Source organism: Grampus griseus, assembly GCF_964374135.1.
Source record: "Grampus griseus genome assembly, chromosome: 16".
NCBI lineage: Eukaryota > Metazoa > Chordata > Mammalia > Artiodactyla > Delphinidae > Grampus > Grampus griseus.
Window position 1 is genome coordinate 48,166,494 of NC_139010.1, and position 19,170 is coordinate 48,185,663.

Sequence of the window (19,170 nt, forward strand, 5' to 3'; positions counted from 1 at the left end):
GTGATTACCAAACATTTATTTATCTCAAATAGTAGCTCTTAAAATCCACTCGAAATACACAAACATCTTTGGAACAAGAATGTTTCCCTCAAATGTCACCTGAATCAATTCAGTACAATCTCACACTCTTTACAGACGTAATTCTTTTCTTATACAAAAAAGAAGGCAAGGCCCATACAAAGGAAAATGATTAGTCTACTTAGCCTACTTGCCAAACTTTCAGCCTCCACCCTAACTTTTCAGTCATCCTCACAAACTGGTTCCAAGAGGGAGATAACCCTAGAATAGTTATATTAAACTAGGTTCTTATAGCCACTAAAATCCAATGAGTCTGACCAGAAAACCCCACATCAGATCACTTGGGTCAGGATTCTAAGAATGAGTGTCAGGGTTACTTCACCATAATTAATATCAAAGTCACAATGCCATAAACAGCACACTGGTTAACAAATATTTTATCCAAAAAGAATTTTAAAAATTATTTTTCTTCATTCTGACCAAGAACGAAAAGTAGCACACATGGACTCAAATCGCAGCTAGTACCCCAAATTCAGGTGGCCAGTGCCAAATGTCAGTCATGACCAGTGATCTGCTATCCCTCTTGGAGGGAACGTGAGACAAGTGGTGGAACGGTGCTCGGTACAAGGTGATGCCCCAACGGCAAGTCTTTGGGTTCACAGCCCACGTGATACCTTCAGTTAATCTGCTACCAATGAATGTTTTCACTATTCAGACTTAAAAATGACACTGTATACCGTGATCCTAGTGAACTCCCTTTTCACAGGCTCCACGTACACAACAACAACAAAAGAGCAATACCTCTTAAAGGGAACAGAGAAGAAACCATCCCGTCTGTCTCTGTTACTGTTGTATATTCTCCCTTCTAAACTACTGCTTGTGTCAGTTTGTACACAATTAGGAGTGTACTCTTGAAATCTCACAAATAAACAAGAACAGAGATTTTTAAAACAAAATACTAATAATAAATTTTTTCAAAGAAAGAAAAGAAAAAGCAGAAAGGGTAGTTTGCTAAAAGTTTTTTCTTAATCCTCTTAAGAGATTTGAGGAAGAGGTTATCATTTTGAGGTTCTACTAGCTGAGTAGAGAAAACTAATCTATCTGTTTACCTACCTATCTATTACTTTTGCTTGAGAGCAGCATGGTTGACCTTCAGTGCTCACGATGTACAATGCACTTTGTTAGGAGCTGGAAAGCATCCTAAGATGAATACAAATTTCCTTTTAGAGTCACCCAGGGTAGCGGAAAGAGCGAGGGCTTTGACTGAGACAGATCAGGGTGTGAACCAGCGAACCGGTGCTTTGGAACTGTGTTACCTCGGGCAAGGCTGAGCTTTGGTTTCCTGGATTTGAAACAAAGAAAGTATCCAGGCCTCTGTACTTACTATCTTCCTGCCTGGGAAGTTCTTGCCCCAGAATGAGCAAACTCATTCCCTCCCCTCCTTCATGACCTTACATGCACTTCCCTCTGAGGCCTTCCCTGCCCTCCCTAATTTGTGCTACGGCGAACACGTTACACACACACACACACACACACACACACACACACACACACACACCCCTCACTCATACCCACACTCCCACCCACTTCTCTGCTTCAGTTTTTGCCAGAACTCTGATCACCATCTAACACACATGTATGCTAGTTACTCATCTAGTTTAGCCTCTTTCTCCCACTAGGCTATAAGCTCCATGGTACAAGATTGGGGCTTGTTTAGGTTTTTTTCCCTTTGTTCACAACCTAACGTGTCTAAAGGAGGGTCTAAAACATAAATGTAACACCCAAAGTTTGCTGCATGAAGGAATTCATGAAGATCCCTGCAAGGTTCCAGGTTTCTCATTAGAGATCATATAAATAAAGACCTTAGGATATAAAAGGCACACAGTACATAGCAAATATTATTATCTTCCTATTATTATTAATAATATTATTATATTATTATCCTCTAACAGTTTCAGACTATCGGAAACTGTCAATAGAATTTTTATTTTAAATAATGAGAATAATAATGTCAGAGATGGCACAGGCCAGCTAAGGATTAAATAGCAAAAGAGGGAAAAAAGAAATAACTGCTATAAATCCATGGGAGGGAGATCACTCTGGATTATTCTACATGATGAGCCTAAGACATTACATATTGCTGTACAGAAAACAAAGTTTAAGAGGGGAGTGAGTTTGAAAACAGATTCTGGGGACTTCCCTAGTGGTCCAGCAGTTAAGACTCCGCACTCCCAATGCAGGGGGCGTGGGTTCAATCCCTGGTTGGGGAACTAAGATCCCGCATGCTGCATGGTGCAGCCAAAAAAAAACAGATTCTGGATTACAAAGAGATGACACTTATGTGTTCTTCACCCAGACAGGGCCCAATCACTAAAAAAGACAACTAAGTTTTAGTTTACTTTGATTATTCACTTTGACAGAAGAGAAAAGCAATAGAATGTTGAGAAGGTTAGGACAATAATTATGTCTTCAAATATTTGTTTTAACAATTGCTTTTCTGACTGTGTGGAAGTTTGAAAGTGAATACATTAATAATTAACATTTTCCCACCAAATATTTAGGAAGAAAAAGATTCTAAAAATGAGCTGTTATTTATATAATCTTTGTTTCTATTATGGTTTCTTTCCCAAATTAATGTAGGTAGAAATAAATATATGCAGTCAAAAACATGCTCAATGTATCTTTGAATGTGATATTAAAAAAATTATCAGAAGAGTACCCCAAGATTAAAAACCCCTGCATAAAAAAGAGAAGACGGGCTTCCCTGGTGGCGCAATGGTTGAGAGTCCGCCTGCTGATGCATGGGACGCGGGTTCGTGCCCCGGTCCGGGAAGATCCCACATGCCGCAGAGCGGCTGGGCCCGTGAGCCATGGCCGCTGAGCCTGCGCGTCCGGAGCCTGTGCTCCGCAACGGGAGAGGCCACAACAGTGAGAGGCCCGCATACCACAAATAAATAAATAAATAAGAATAAAAACGAGAAAAGTTTTTTTTTTTTTAAAAAAAGAGAAGACTATTCACATCAAGAAAGCTTTCTTCATTTTACTAAAGGATTTAAGAATTCCTCTAAAATTAGTGAGCTTTCCTTGTCAACCTAAATGTATTCAACTTATTAAAAATATCAATGATATAATTCTCAGAAATGTACTCTGCTGAAAAATATAACTGTGATAAGAAAAAAAAAAACACTAGGAAAATTCTAAGTTCTCAAATTTTGAGCAAAAAATAATAAATAGTGATGCTTTGGATCAAATAGTTTAAAAGCCTGAAAATATTTATAACGTGGGATGCAAACCATTTTCCTCCTTAGAAACTATTTCCACCAATGCCAATTCAAAGTAAACATTACAATATTTTAAAAACAAACAGCCATGTTTTCAGAACTAAATGTGAAGATCTGTTAAGCTAACACATTTTACAAAATTAAAACTTCCAAACACAGCTACTCAAAAAAATCATAATAAATAAACATCCCCAAGCCCTTCAAATATTAATCTTAAAATTTCTAATCATAATATGGTCTTACGTAAGTGTGCAGCTGACAAATCATGCTATTAATCCAGCTGGCATGCTTACCATGGTATGTTTCTGATTCCTTCCATGGCAAATATTTAAAACACACTACTAATTTTCATAAGCTAAAATACATAACTGTTCCAGGCAATCGTTATCCCTACCCTAATCATCATAACTTGAGCTTTCTTCCAATTTAAGTCAACATTTATTCCATTTCACATTTGCTTAGCACCATGCTACATGCTCAAAAGAAGTAGTCATTAGTTTAAGTCATGCCAAATATATCGCTGTTTCCAGGAAACTGTGTTCTAATGTAGCAATGCAGAGTGACAGATGGACCAGGAAAGGCTACCTGTGTTAGATCAGTAACCCTGATAGCAGGTCCTCCTCTGCAACATTAATCTAATAAGGGAGTCTCAAAACAAGAAAATTAAAGTTCACAACAGAGTGTGTAATTCATTTAGGTTAGTGAGTGGCACATGTACGTATTACATATTTCTGTCAGATGGCAATGCTTCTTGCTAAACTCCTATTTAGTGCCCAAAGAGTATAAGGCAGCTGAATTTTCAAATCATAAAACTGATTCCACAGGATCTGCACATTGTACATTTAAACCATAACATTAAGAATTTCTTTTTGAGACTGATTTCTTTTTAGTATCACTGGCATATTAATTATTATTAATATTATATTAATTGCAACTATTTTCACTTTCAAATAATATTCCACTAATTCAGAATCAAATGAAATAATATTGAATAAATGGACCAACATACACCAGAGCCTCTCAGGACATCATCATGTGGACCTATGGCAGATATCACATAACAAAATGTAACAAATAAACCCCCATAAAGTGGGGGAGTTACTTAGGAATCTTTCCTAGAAGGGTAAACTTATAGGATATAGGAAAATATTGGACAATTAATTAATCAAATCAATGAACAAGAATAAATCTCATCTCAATAAATAATGTGTCAAAGACATCAAAGTCCCCACCAACTCAGAAAGCATATTACAAGGAATTATTCTCCACCTCATTCCTGACCTAATCCAACTGTACACGGCAGACACTCAAATTAAAAGGGGAGGCTGGGCTTGTACCTAAATTTTTAATAATTTTTTGAGCTCTGCCCTAAATATCTTCCCACCTCATCTATTAGAAGCACCTACTCAACAAAAAACCTACTCATTCTTCCACTTATGCAGAATGACACAACAGATATCTTAAACTACCCTCCCAAATAAAAATAAAGAAGAAAATATAACATCTTTTTAAATGTACCAGTGAGGCGACAATAAAGTAAGAGACAGTAAAAGTAGGAAAGCTGGGAAGTAAGAAAGCAACAAAACCAGAACCCTGGTCACCCTGAACTTATTATAATGATTACATGGAGCAAGAGAGTAGATAAAACCAAGACTCCTCAAGCTGGTGAGTTTAAGAGCTCCTGGCATAAAACTGGAACTTTACAGAACTATACCCTCAGGATATGGGCAATGAATGAGAAGTAAACTTGCTCCATCAAAAGAGAAGAGAAAATGCTTTTTATCCCCAGCACCTTTTTGGGGGGTGAGGTGAGGCATGGCGGTGGTCTGGGTGGAAAATCTCCCTTGAGAATTCACAGCCAACAACTAGTACTCGTGTGGTTTTGTGGCCTAAATTCGTACTGTATGCTTCAAGAAAGTTCAAGTAGAGAATTTAATTTAAAGACTGTCTAGATTGATGGTACCTACAGGTACCTGGCAGAAGCAAACATAAATACTCCCTGGGAAAACCTACCTTTAATCTTGACCCTAAAGAACTCACACAGATAAAAATTGCAAGGGGGCCTCCCTGGTGGCGCAGTGGTTGAGCGTCCGCCTGCCGATACAGGGGACACGGGTTCGCGCCCCGGTCCGGGAAGATCCCACATGCCGCGGAGCGGCTGGGCCCATGAGCCATGGCCGCTGAGCCTGCGCGTCCGCAGCCTGTGCTCCACAACGGGAGAGGCCACAACAGTGAGAGGCCCGCGTACCGGAAAAAAAAAAAAAAAAAAATCACAAGGAACATGAGTTCAGCCAATAAATCGTAAACACAAGGAAATACGATACTATGAATGAGCACCAACAGAAACAGGCAAATGAAATCAGATCTGAAAAGACTTCGAATACTGGAATTATCAGCATGAAATAAGCATACTTAATATATCTCACTAAAGAAAAACTTGAAAAGGAGCAAAATTTTATTTAAAAAATATTACCAAGCTGGTCTTTAGGGAAATTCTTTACTTAATCCACTGAGCTGTGGCACAAACATAGCTAAAGTGCCTGATTCAAGAGGGGTCAGTTCTGTGATTCATTAATATCAATCTACAATTTAAGACAGCCCACCCAAAATGTTCTAAAAGAATCTAGAAATAGATAAAGGAGATTTCACAGACTGTCAGGCTCAATATCACGCACCACATCACTCTGATGGCAAGAATGCCCTCACACTACCCACATCAACCAGAATATAGAGACCAGTCTCCCAGCGCTAACCTTGCAGGGGTATACTTAGTACCATTCACTGACCCCATCACCCAAAGTTACTTTCTACCACCAATGACTGTAAGGCTATCACTCCATCTCTCCTAACCTTAGAACTTCTGAGGCACCTCCAGGGAAACCACTGCCCTAAAAGCAGGTCAGTCTATGGGAATTGCAACTGGAGGGTCTATGGTTAAGTACCAAACCCAAGAGGGATTGTGTCCCTGCAGGAGAATTGCAGGCATAATGAACACTGGAAGTAATACCGTGCAAACATCTATTTTCTTTCTCTTTTTCATCCTCCTGTAGGTTCACTACGCCACAGTGATTCTCAGTCTTTACTTCCTTAAGGAAGTAAACAAAACTTTCTTTAAACAAAACTCTGTGGAAGCTCACTATATAAAACATATAAAAGCAGAGCTGTTGGTTGATGAGACAAGAAGGTGGTCAAAGGCCTTGCCTTCCTCCCTCACCTGTAACCCACTCCCAGGTATGTTGGAATTTCAAGGGCAATAAGGAACCATGTCTGAAAAGCACTGGCCTGGTGAGGATGATGATATAACGATAATGATGATAATTTAACTTAACAGCGATGCCTTTAGAGAAGAATAAAAAGGAACAACACATTATAGTCCCGGCTTCGTATCAGCCTAAGTAGAATGCATCTATTAAATGTCGACCCATCTCAGCTGTCATCACCATTTGAGAACTCTGACCCCCTAGGAGCACAGAACTTCAGTTCAGGAGAAGCCCTATTTGTACTGCATGGTGAATGTTTGTAAGAGATTGTAAAGCAGCATCACTCATGAGGCCTGGGGTTCCTTGCGAAAAAAAAGAGGGGAAAAAATGCTTAGTTAACTAGTACATGAAGCATCAAGTACATTACGGAACTAGGAGCGCCAACCTATCTGCAAATAAGAATTTGAGAAGTTTCTTCTAACCACAGGAAAACTGAAGTTACCTGTCATAGATGGGTTACCTCAATGAAAGAAAAAGGAGGTTTAAAAATTTACAAGTCAAAAGGAAATTTCCAGTACTCCCTTCATGCATTTGTACTGGGAAATTTACAAGTCAGGTTCACTGTATAATGTGACAGAGGAAGTGATCTGGGTTTTCTCATCATATCTTAACCCTCATTAGTTATTTTACAAGATATATAAAAACTAGTGGCAATTATGGAGTTCTTGTTTATTTTAATGCTTCTGTCCTACCACTGTGGCCTAATCTGGAGAGGTACTAACTGAATTGAATGAGGATTAGGTCTACCTAATAATAAGACGGAATAACTTATGTTATTACCCACATGGAACACTTTGTAGCCACTTTTTAGCATGTTGTAAAAGAAAACTTAAAAACAGGGGGAAAACGCTGAAGTTATACTGAGTAAAAACAGACCTAGAACACTGTAATTCTAATTTTGTAATTTTTACAAGGTATACGTAGTCGTAAGGAAAAAAACTGGCAGCATCCACACCAAAATATTACCAGCAGCTACCTGACTGGTGGTTTGTATTTTGTTGTTTGAACTTGTTAATGTTCATCAAATTTTCTGTTTAGAATTAGGAAAAAAGTAAATTTAAAAACAAAAAGAAATTTTACTTTTAGTAAAACTGGTACAATATACCTGAAGTTCTAAGGTTTGTATATTTCATAAATTTTGAGACTCATATACAAATGCAAGAGCTGTGTGATTCTGTAGCCAAACTCCAGCCACAACTGCTTTGGAAGGCACAGCTGCTCACCAACAGCTCAGGTGAGCCAAGCCTAACTGCTCCCGGCAGCATACTAGGCTCAGTGTGGGAAAGGACACACAGCCGGGGAGGCACACCTCCCAGGTTTCAGTCCATCCTAACAGAATTGTCACTGTTTGGATGCAACCCCATCAGTGACTACACCAGGCTATCTAGAAGCCTCTGCCTCTGTAAGGGTGAGGCCTATTTAACTGTTTGCTTTAAGACTGCCTTTGTATGAATGTAAAGCAGGAAAAAATCCTTGGCCACATTTGCAATCTAAATGTCACCACCGTGTAATCAGTGAGGCAGCATAATTGTCCAAAGCACAGTCCGTGAAATCAGACAAATCCAGGTTCAAGTTCTGGCTCTACCATCCTCTAACTGCACGGGCTTGGGCAAGTTTCATAATGTCACAAGCCTCAGGTTATTCATCTTTCAAAGAAGGTTACCACACCAACCTCCCAGGATTTTATACACAGATCTTCAACTCATGTTGCCCACTATTCGGGACAAAACAAAAAGTGAATACGATTTATTCTTTTTTTTTTTTTTTTTTTTTTGCGGTACACCGGCCTCTCACTGTTGTGGCCACTCCCGTTGCGGAGCACAGGCTCCGGACACACGGGCTCAGCGGCCATGGCTCACGGGCCCAGCCGCTCCGCAGCATGTGGGATCCTCCCGGACCGGGGCATGAACCCATGTCCCCTGCATCGGCAGGCGGACTCTCAACCACTGCGCCACCAGGGAAGCCCGATACGATTTATTTTTAAACTCACTTAAACTTAAAACTCACATCCTTCAGGGAAACTTCCCAGCTATACATACTGAAAGTGATCACTTGAGCCAAGACTAAGCACTTGAATAGATGTCCTACATTTTAAAGGATTCAGACTCTGAAACAAGCTTGTGAACTACATGAGAAGATTTCTAGCAAAATCTCATCATTCCTTGCCTTTATCATCTTCACTAACTATATTGAAAGGATCTGGGTACTGGTACAAATGTCACAGACACAACAGGATTGTATCAGAAACATCAAAGTCCACTCATACTTCCTATACTGCCTTTATAATCAATTCAGAATGTATCAACAAAGACGTCAGAGCATATGTTAGAAAGAGGGCATATTTTAATAATGTCACATACCGATAATATACTCTCAGTGAAATTATAAAATTAGAAAATACTTGATTTTAATACACTAGTTAAATGCTATAAATCCCATTTCTGCCACTTACTCTCTGAGAAATAGTAGGCCAGTTATTCAACCACTTGGAACCTCAGCATTCTCATCTAGAAAGTGGGACTTGTTTAATGTTCTCATGACGGTATGATGATCGAAGATATAAACTATTTGGCACAGGGTATATTTAAAGTGTTCTATATTGGTAGATTGGGAAAAAGAACGCCTGAAGGATCAAGACGACACACAACATGGCACAGGCTATGCCATAAAAAAGGAGCCAGTGCATCAAAAGCCAGACATCGCTGAAGGTCGAAGGATGTGAAATAATGCGTTACCCTGACCTTGATGATAAAGTTGGTTGAGGAGTAAAGAATTATTGCTCTAAGCAAGAAAATGAAGTAACCACTTAACACTGTAACTTGAGGGGTCAAGGAGACAAGAAGGTCAAATTCAATGACTAACAGGGAACCAGTGAATCAGATACAGCTACCACCCAGTCAGACTCAGATAAGGCCTTGATGTCAAACAGGGTAGAGAAAAGCCAGTAAGTAACAGCTGATTCAAAGGACACACATTCATTGAGCTTTGATACTGACTGCCCCATTCCCAGAAGAGAAAGCAGTGAGGTATCTGGCTAGAAATTTACTATCGCTTTCATTTGTCCATAGTCAAATGTTGCCTTTTTTTACTGTCATCTTTATTGTATGCCAGGCAATAGGAAGGACTCTAGAGGGGCTGAGTCAGAGTTGCTTAAGAAAGAGTTAAGAGTGACATCCTGTTACACAGTCAAGTTCAGAGAACAACAGTCACTAGTGTATCTGAGGCCAGAGGGTGAGGTTCTGCTCTAAGAAGGTTCCCAGAGAATGGCTCAACTTGACTTAGTACAGAGTGTGCCACACTAGGTTCAATCCAAGCTCTAAGTCATGACATACCTCCAACAGCTACTGTTTTGCATTTATCGCTGGGTTCCTTTAAAATTATTCTCATGTACGCTTCCTGAGGCAGGGTCTTGTCTTCTATTTCATAAGCTTCTCAGCCAGACACTTTTGTGCATCCCAAAGAACTCAATGGTGTACCTAGAATAGAAGAGCAATTTAAGCTTAACCACTTTGAAAATGGAATCATGAAATTCCTACATTGAAAGAGACCTTATCAGTCCAGGACACCTCACTATAAAGAAAAGCATTTAAGTTTTCAAGTATTAGACTGGAAACAAAAATTCACAACTGACCTTCCCCACCTCCCACCCCATCTTTTGTCACCCCCATCTTTTTTTCTTTTTTTTTCTTTCTTTCTTTCCTCAATCTTTAATAAAAATTGTCATAAAATATACATAACATAAACTTATCCCATCTTTTCTTAACTGAAAACAAAAGTCTGTAACCCTCTATCACAGAGAGGTATCTCTCCTTTTATATATTTATCTACTATCTTTAACTGTCAACAAATAACTGATGTTCACAAATAAAGTATAGCAGTTTCACTATGAAAACAAAGGGTAACTCCTAAATTACCCTCTTTACAAGTTGACTGATAAAAAAGTGGTCATTTCTCTAGGCTAAAACACTACCCTCATGAATGATACCTTTCATAGTTATATGTGTGTAAATGGGTGTGTGCATAACTAGGAAGATAGAGATAATGTTTTGCATCTGACAAGGAACAAAGAAAGTTGTTCATTTAGTCCCTATTTACGGTCATTTGTACTTACATGTGAAAGAATGTGGAATCTAATGGCATCTAGCAAGGTGGCATTTCATTTTGATCGTGTTTCTTTTAATCAGCAACATTCTATTTTTTTCTTTATAATAATGTATTAGAAGTGGGTTCTCAACTATTTTCAGGATCACACAAGCCCCTCATCATTGAATATCTGATGATAGCTAAGCCTATTCTACTACCACTCAAATTTCAGGAGGATCTTCAACTCTTTGAAGCCCATCCCTGGACCCCAGGATAAAAATCCTAGGGATTTGCATGGACCAAACTGGGTTCCTATCTTAAGAAAACTAACAGGCTAAACTTTGTGAGGAAACAATTCTTGGAACAAAAAACTACTCTTGATAGTCCGTAAGGACCTAGTCATACCAAGCAATCTCCCATTTTAACCAACCTTTATCCTATCTGTAAGAAATAGCACTATCCTTGTAAATAATCAAATACAGTCAATAGAAAGCCACTGTCACAAACTAACTAAGAACAAACAAAAAGGACTCTCTTGCCATTACATTAGCTTAAAAGTGTTCAATTAAAGCTTCAGAGTGGGCTTCCCTGGTGGCGCAGTGGTTAAGAATCCACCTGCCAATGCAGGGGACACAGGTTTGAGCCCTGGTCTGGGAAGATCCCTCATGCCTCAGAGCAACTAAGCCCATGTGCCACAACTACTGAGCCCGTGAGCCACAACTACTGAGCCTGCCTGCCATAACTACTGAAGCCCACGCGTAGAGCCTGTGCTCCACAACAAGAGAAGCCACTGCAATGAGAAGCCCGCGCACCACAACGAAGAGTAGCCCCTGCTCACCACAGCTAGAGAAAACCAGAACGCAGCAATGAAGACCCAACGCAGCCAAATATAAATTAATTTTTTTTAAAAAGCTTCGGAGTAAAATATATTTATATAAAAGAACATCATCTTCTGATGATACCAACATACAGTGCATATACCTAAAGATAAATCAAGGGTTCCACCCACCTAAAAGAAGTATAACTCAGGGGGCTTCCCTGGTGGCGCAGTGGTTGAGAGTCTGCCTGCCGATGCAGGGGACACGGGTTCGTGCCCTGGTCCGGGAAGATCGCACATGCCGCGGAGCGGCTGGGCCCGTGAGCCATGGCCACTGAGCCTGCGCGTCCGGAGCCTGTGCTCCGCAACGGGAGAGGCCACAACAGTGAGAGGCCCGCGTACCGCAAAAAAAAAAAAAAAAAGTATAACTCAGGAAATAGGGTGTCACCTTATATTCAAGACCTCACTGTCTCATATTACAAACAAAAATCTGGGTTTTTAAAATGATAATGTTTGGGAAAATAACTTTAATTAATGCTAGCTTTGGATGCTTATAGGTCCCTTGACAGAAACTGGTTAACAAAGAGAAGCAAAGAAATAGACTGAACAATTCTTTTCAGAGGTAGGATCTAACAATAGCAAATGTGAGGTATCATTTTTTAAAAGTCTTTTAAATATCATTTTAAAAAGCAATATGGATTTGGGGATTATGGATGCCCAATGGAATAGGTCTGTTTATCTCTACTTCCTTCTCAACCCCATTAAAATTACAGCAAAGAGGACAAAAGATATAAATCTATAAGGACAAAAAGAACAGAAAAGTATATTAGTGAAGACAACAGACATCAATGGCATTTTGGAAGCTGAAGGCAGAGATGACTGCTGAGCAGAGCAGAGCAGAGCAGAACAGGCAAGCAAACGAAAGAGAAGCAAACGAAGCTTGAGAAGCAAACGAAAATCCAGCCGAATGCTCCAGAAAGGCTCAGGACATGCAGCTTCTGGTCCCCAGGAGAAGACAGCAAGGAGCTGAGAAGAGGGAGGCTGACTAAAGTCTGTACAAAATGCAGTTAGATCCTTGCCTTATACCACATATAAAACTTAACTCAAAATGGATTAAAAACCTAAATGTAAGACCTGAAAATATAAACCTGCTAGAAGAAAACATAGGGGGAAATCTTCATGACACTGGATTTGGCAACGATTTCTTGGCTATGATACCAAAAGCATAGGCAACAAAAGCTTTAAAAATAGACAAATGAGACTGTATCAAACTTTAGAACTTCTGTACAGCAAAGGAAACAATCAGAGTGAAAAGGCAACCTATGAAATAGAAGAAAATATTTGCAAACTATACATATTATAAGGGATTAATATCCAGAATATATAAAGAATTTCTACAACTCAACACCAAAAACCAAATAACCCTGTTAAAAAACCTGAACAGACACTTCTCCAAAGAAGATGTACAGATGGTTAACAAGCATATGAAAGTATCCTCAACATCATTAATCATCAGAGAAATGAAAATCAAAACCAAATGAGATACCATCTCACAGCTGTGAGGATGACCACTCTCAAAAACCAAAACAACAAGTGTTGGCGTGGAGAAAAGGGAACCCTTGTGCACTGTTGGTGGTAATGTAAAATGATGCAACCACTTCATGGAAAACAGCATGAAGGTTCTACGAAAAGTTAAAAATAGAACTACCCCATGATCCGACAATCCCACTTCTGGGTGTATTACCCCTCGCCCAGAACTGAAAGCAGGATCTCAAAGAGGTATTTGCACAACCATCTTCACTGCAGCATTATTCACAATAGCCAAGAAGTGAAAGCAACCTAAATGTCCATCAACAGATGAATGGATAAAGAAGATGTGGTATATACATATAATGGAATATTATTTACTCTTTAAAAAAAAAAGGAAATCCTGTCATATGCTACAACATGGATGAACCTTGATTGAGGACATTACACTAAGTAAAATAAGCCAATCACAAAAGTAAATACTATAAGATTCTACTTATATGAGGCATCTGAAGTAGTCAAACTCCTAGAAAATAGAACAGTGTTTACCAGAGGCTGGGGCAGGGGAAAAAGGAGAGTTGTCCAGTGGGTGTAGTTTTAGTTTTGCAAGACGAAAAAGTTTCAGAGACCTGCTGCTTAACAATGTGAATATAGTTAACACTACTATATTATACACTTAAAAGGTTAAGAGGGTAAATTTTATATTGTGTTTTTAACCACAGTAAAAAAATTAAGGAGATTATCCTGGATTATCTAGACAGATTCAATGTAATCATAAGGGTCCTTAAAAGTGAAAGAAGTAAGCAGACAGGAGGTCAAAGAAATGCAACATGAGATGTATTTGACCTGCTGTTGCTCCTTTAAAAGGGAGGAGGGGGGCCGAGAGCCAAGGAATGCAGCTGGGGAAAGCGAGGGAATGGATTCTCCTCTGGGAAGGAAGGCAGCCCTGCAGACAATCCTGACTTTAGCCCAGTAAGACCCATGTCAGACTTCGGACCTACAGAACTGCAAGGTAATGCATTTGTGTTGATTTAAACAACAACCAAAAAGGAGTTAGAACTCCAGATCTTCTCCCCAACTAGTAGAGCCAGCCTAACCGTCCTTACTTCCGTAAGAGGAAGCAGTTTACTCTCTGGAGAAAACCATACAGCAAGACTTCAGACTCAGAAACATCAGATAAGGTTGAAATAGAGGCATCAAGAAGTCAGCATTACAGGCTTGGATGGTGAGACGTCTGGCCCCCTCCCCCCACATGGCTCCCGCAAATCCTCACAGGCCAGCTTTTACCCCACAAAACAGTGAACAGAGGATTCCGTTTTGGAGAAACTGAAAGATCCAAGAAAAAAGATTTGCAGATTCTGATGTCTTGGAGACAGTAACTCACACGTCCAGGTTCCTGTCCAAAAAGCCTATAGTGAAGTCCACTAGGTAAACAAATTTCCAGTCCACTTTTTATAGTCTCACTCGCAAATATGAACAGACAACTAAAGTCTCACCATTAATTTGAGTAAAACCTCTAACATTAAAATCAGGGGCCAAGGGACTTCCATGGCTGTCGAGTGGTTAAGATTTCACCTTACAACGTAGCGGGTGTGGGTTCGATCTCTGGTCCGGGAGCTAAGATCCCACCTGCCTTGCAGCCAAAATACCAAAACATAAAACAGAAGCAATATTGTAACAAATTCAATAAAGACTTTAAAAATGGTCCTCATCAAAAAAAAATTTTTTTAATATATTTTTTTATTTATTTTTGGCTGTGTTGGGTCTTTGTTGCTGTGCTCTGGCCTTCTCTAGTTGCTGCGAGCAGGGGCTACTCTTCGTTGCGGTGCACGGGCTTCTCATTGTGGTGGCTTCTCTTGTTACGGAGCGTGGGCTCTAGGCTCACGAGCTTCAGTAGCTGTGGCTTGCTGGCTCAGTAGTTGTGGCTCACGGACTTAGGTGCTCCGTGGCATGTGGGATCTTCCCAGACCAGGGATCGAAACCACGTCCCCTGCATTGGCAGGCGGATTCTTAACCACTGCACCACCAGGGAAGCCCCCCAAAAATCTTTAAAAACAAAATAAAATAAAACCAGGGGCCAAAACAAGTTGATAAAAAGGGGAAACAGAGGAAAAGGAAAAGTTCAAAAAGCAGACAGAAACTGCAAAATAATTCAATTCATATTCTCAAGGGAAAAGAGAAAATATTGTATCCATGAAATAAGAACAGGTTCCCATTTTTTTAAAGAAATATTCAGAGGCCAATAAAAAATTAAATTTGAAATTAAAAATATGCTGACAGAAATTAGAAGTTCAAAAAATACTAAGAAAACCTCTCAGAAAAAAAGAACAACACAGAAAGTTAGAAAATAGCTAAGAAATAGACATTAAAAAATTACAGAATCAAACCAGTAGGTCCAAATATCCAACTAACAAACTGACAGAAAACAGAGAAAAGGGTGGAGGAAAAGGAAAATTACCAAAGAAATAGTATAAGAAAAATTTCCAAATTAGAGGACATGAGTTTCTGAATTGAAAGGACCATGAACATCAACAAGCCGTAAGACATATGTTCCAATATGAAAGTTCAGAATTCTGGGGATAAAGAAAAGAGTCAAACATTTTCCAGAGAAACAAAATAGTTCACATACAACCAACTAGAAAGCAGAATGGCCTGAGACATTTTAGTATGTCTTGCAAAGCTCAGTCATAAACAAAGTATAGTCATAATAAAGCAAACATTAAATATGTATTTAACCACAGACTGTAACATGACTGCAAGAGACAGGAAGAGTAGATGTGTACTGAGGGTAAAGAGTTGTGTATGAGAGGTAAATCCTCAGCAGGAAATCAATGTGTATGTCTAAAATTTTAAAAGAAATCAAGAAATGCACACAGTGCGCTATTTAGAAATAGGTAGAAAATATAACTAAAAGAGGTGAAAAGTACCATCTTTGGGTAAAGGAGTAATGGGAGTATAAGAACAACAGGGAACGGCTGCTACAGTACTAGTTTAATTTTAAACAATGTACATGCAATTATCTCAAAATAAATAAAAGAAATGAATAAATGGATGGAAGGAAGGGAGGGAGGAAGGGAGAAAGGAAGGAAAGAATATTTAACAAGGCAAATCTACAAACTGTTACACAGTGGAGATCTCCTATGTTCATCTACACAGAAAGAGTGAAAATAGCAACTATTCTAACATTATGCAAATACTTTCTTGTGGCTTGGAATAAAATTTCCAGTTATAGCACCATACATGAATTCCAAAAGTGCTGTATCACAAACAACTAAAATGATAACATGCTTGGCAAATGGTACTGGATGCTTCAAAAATGTGACTCTAATAATGAAGACACTGACATCAAATATGTATGTAAAGAGTTGGAAGAAAATTATTCTGAAGTAGGAAAGAAGTATTAATTGTAATATTATGTTTTATATAAATGTGATTATTAAATATACATGTGTAACTAGATTAATTAAATGGTATAAGTATGTACTTGACTATTACATCTATATCCCCAAAACATTCCTTATATGTTCAAGTTGACCACAAAAATTGTTTTGTTCTTCTCATGGGAAAACACGAAAAATGTAAACTTAACATAAAAGGTACATAAAGAAATTAATTCCATTTACCTGAATCCCGTTATTTCTCTTTATCAGTCTTCCTTCCAATCTAGAAGAAAATAATAAGTAAATTAAACTGCATTCTTCTGGTCATGAGCTGCTTATAAGAAAAAAAACTTAAACTATTATTTACTTCTTGTTCCCTAGCCATAGCAAAATTTGTTCTTTCCCATTTCTCAGCTAATTTCTGGCTGTCATGGTACTCAGAGTAAGCTTTACAAAGCAAAGCTATGCAGATGCAAGTATGTAAAGTCAAGCCAATAAAAAATTGCATTCCAAGTGTAACTAACGGTATCACGAGTTCTAGAATCATATATTTTATAAATTATCTTCTCACCATTCAGCTAAATAACCGCTGACAATACAGAGAAAGATAAAGAAGCATGAAGGCATGTTTTCAAAACATAAGAATTACGTAAAAAAGGAGTAAAAAAGGTAGCAACATGTTTATATTCAGTATCCTGGGATAAACTACACACCATATAAATGTTTATGATCAAAGAGCTTATAAATAGACTTTAATCCACCTCATCTTAAAAGCTTAGAAATGCTTCCTCATTGAATTTCACAAAAGACTTTCTCAACTAAAAATGAAATATAGCCCTTTGAAAATATAAATGTGAATATACATGTGAATTACGGTACCTGCAGAAAGAGGCGAAAAAGTACCCTTTTAAAAAATTAATAAACATTTGTATTAATGTATTTTATACTACAGAAATCTTGAGTGGCTTAATTTTCCTAAAGTGAACACATATGTGTAACCACCACTCTCCCCAAAGATCACCACTGCCATGACTTTGAACACCACACACTAGTTTTGCCTATTGGATCAAGGATCTGTCTGAGAGTCTAAGAATCTCTGCATCTGGACCAAAATAAAATGCAAGAGAAGCAAGTAGTCACAGACTGCAAGAAGATATTATTTCAGAAAGATGTTGATGTGTCTGAGGAAGATGTTTTGACTGGTTGCATGGTTGTTTGAAGTCAACCTGCAGGGTCTCCAGAGACCGCAGGAAACAGAAGGTGTTTTATGATATAAATAGCAGGGAAAGGGCCTTTCTTCCTATTGTCCAGGAGGTATGTACGGTTGGAAGTGACATGTGAGAAGCAGGAGCAGAGGGAAGGGGGGAGGGGGACAAGGGAGTTTGGACCTCCTTTCTATAGGTATAAAAACACCTATAAAATAAAGATAATTACCAAACAAGTATGTTTAGTCTACTACTAGTCTAACAAGCTAGACCAAGTTACTGACGCATCATCTCATTTGATCTTCCAATTGCTCTGAAGACAGCATATCTTATCTGCCTGTAGACAGATAAGGATATTAAGTCTCAAAGCAAAGTATAGTGCACAAAGTTAAACAGTTAGTAGGTGACGCAAAGCTGTTCCTCTTTACAGCCTGTATGCAGACACCAAAAACAAAAAGGAAAATGTTCACAGAAAAGAAGCCATTGTAATTGGATACAGAATATATTGTATTGTCTTTGCCCATGAATCATTATAAGAAAAGAACCAAGTAATTCAAATTCCATCAAGTCTTTCTGCTGAATTACCAAAAAGTTGAATGGTTCTGTTACGTGTAAACTAGGCGTACTCATCTTTCTGTACCTCAAAGGAGAAATTTCAAAAGAAATCCTTAAATTTCACAAGGTGTAAATTTCTGACATGTTAACTTGTTTTATCCACTTTGAATGCCTTGTCACTGCAAGTGTGGAAATCGAAAGAACATGATGTCCCTCAGAGAAAGTCACAGATACAGAAGGCAAATTACCACCAAAAATTATTGAGGAACCTATGATAATGTCACCTTCAAACGATACACCACACCTGCATGAATATCTAATTCTATCATAAGTACATTCAAAAAAGCGGGGGCCAAAATGAGAACACTCTTCAAAAAGGGAACTTTCTAATCTGCTACTTGAGAGGGAGAGGAAATAAAATATCTAAAAAAAGTTGTTATAAGACTATGTGATAAGGCCTTCTTGCATCCTCACTGATAAATACAAAATAATATGTCAATGTCAATAACTATGATTGTCAGACATCATGAAATGTCTTCACATTTAATCTTGTAAGAACCCTGCAAGCAGGGAAAGGTTAGGATCACCAATTTATCAAATGCAGACACTGGGCCCAAACAGGTCATATAACTTGTCCAAGGTCAGAAAATTGTCCAAGGTCAAAAACTTGTCCAAGACTTCAACGCGAGGAAGTAGGAAAAGGTCCCAAATCAAGTAGCGTTGAACGCCAAAAACAGAGGACAGTTCTGGCTTAAAGATGATAGCAACCAAATCTGCTTTCCAATTCCAAATCATTTAGTGATTCTTTCACTATTTTCCGGTTTCCAATTGTTTTTGATGTGTCCTGAGCAAAGGATATCAACGTGCCCTCCTTCTGCGAGACAGGGGGAAGTTTCTTGTTAGCCAGTGGCTTGAGGACAGGAAATAAAAATAGGTCTGGATGGACTCTTTTTATGGATTTAGATAACTGCTAAAGCAGCTGAGAGCTCTCTGGTGATTGTCTGTACCAGCTCTGGCACAGGGAAAGCATAGGAAAAGCTGCAG

General features: G+C 38.7%; 1 protein-coding gene across 6 annotated transcripts in view; it reads right to left on the minus strand.

Moving 5' to 3' along the window:
• Nucleotides 1-19,170, minus strand: part of SGMS1 (sphingomyelin synthase 1) — a 291,005-nt gene that overhangs the window by 132,813 nt on the left and 139,022 nt on the right. For all 6 annotated transcript variants that reach the window (XM_082673862.1, XM_082673859.1, XM_082673858.1 and 3 more), the window contains 2 exons: nt 16,610-16,649; nt 9,892-10,035 (listed from right to left, as the gene is read on the minus strand). The gene's annotated coding sequence lies outside the window, so the exon portion shown is untranslated. The remainder of the gene's footprint in view (nt 1-9,891; nt 10,036-16,609; nt 16,650-19,170) is intronic.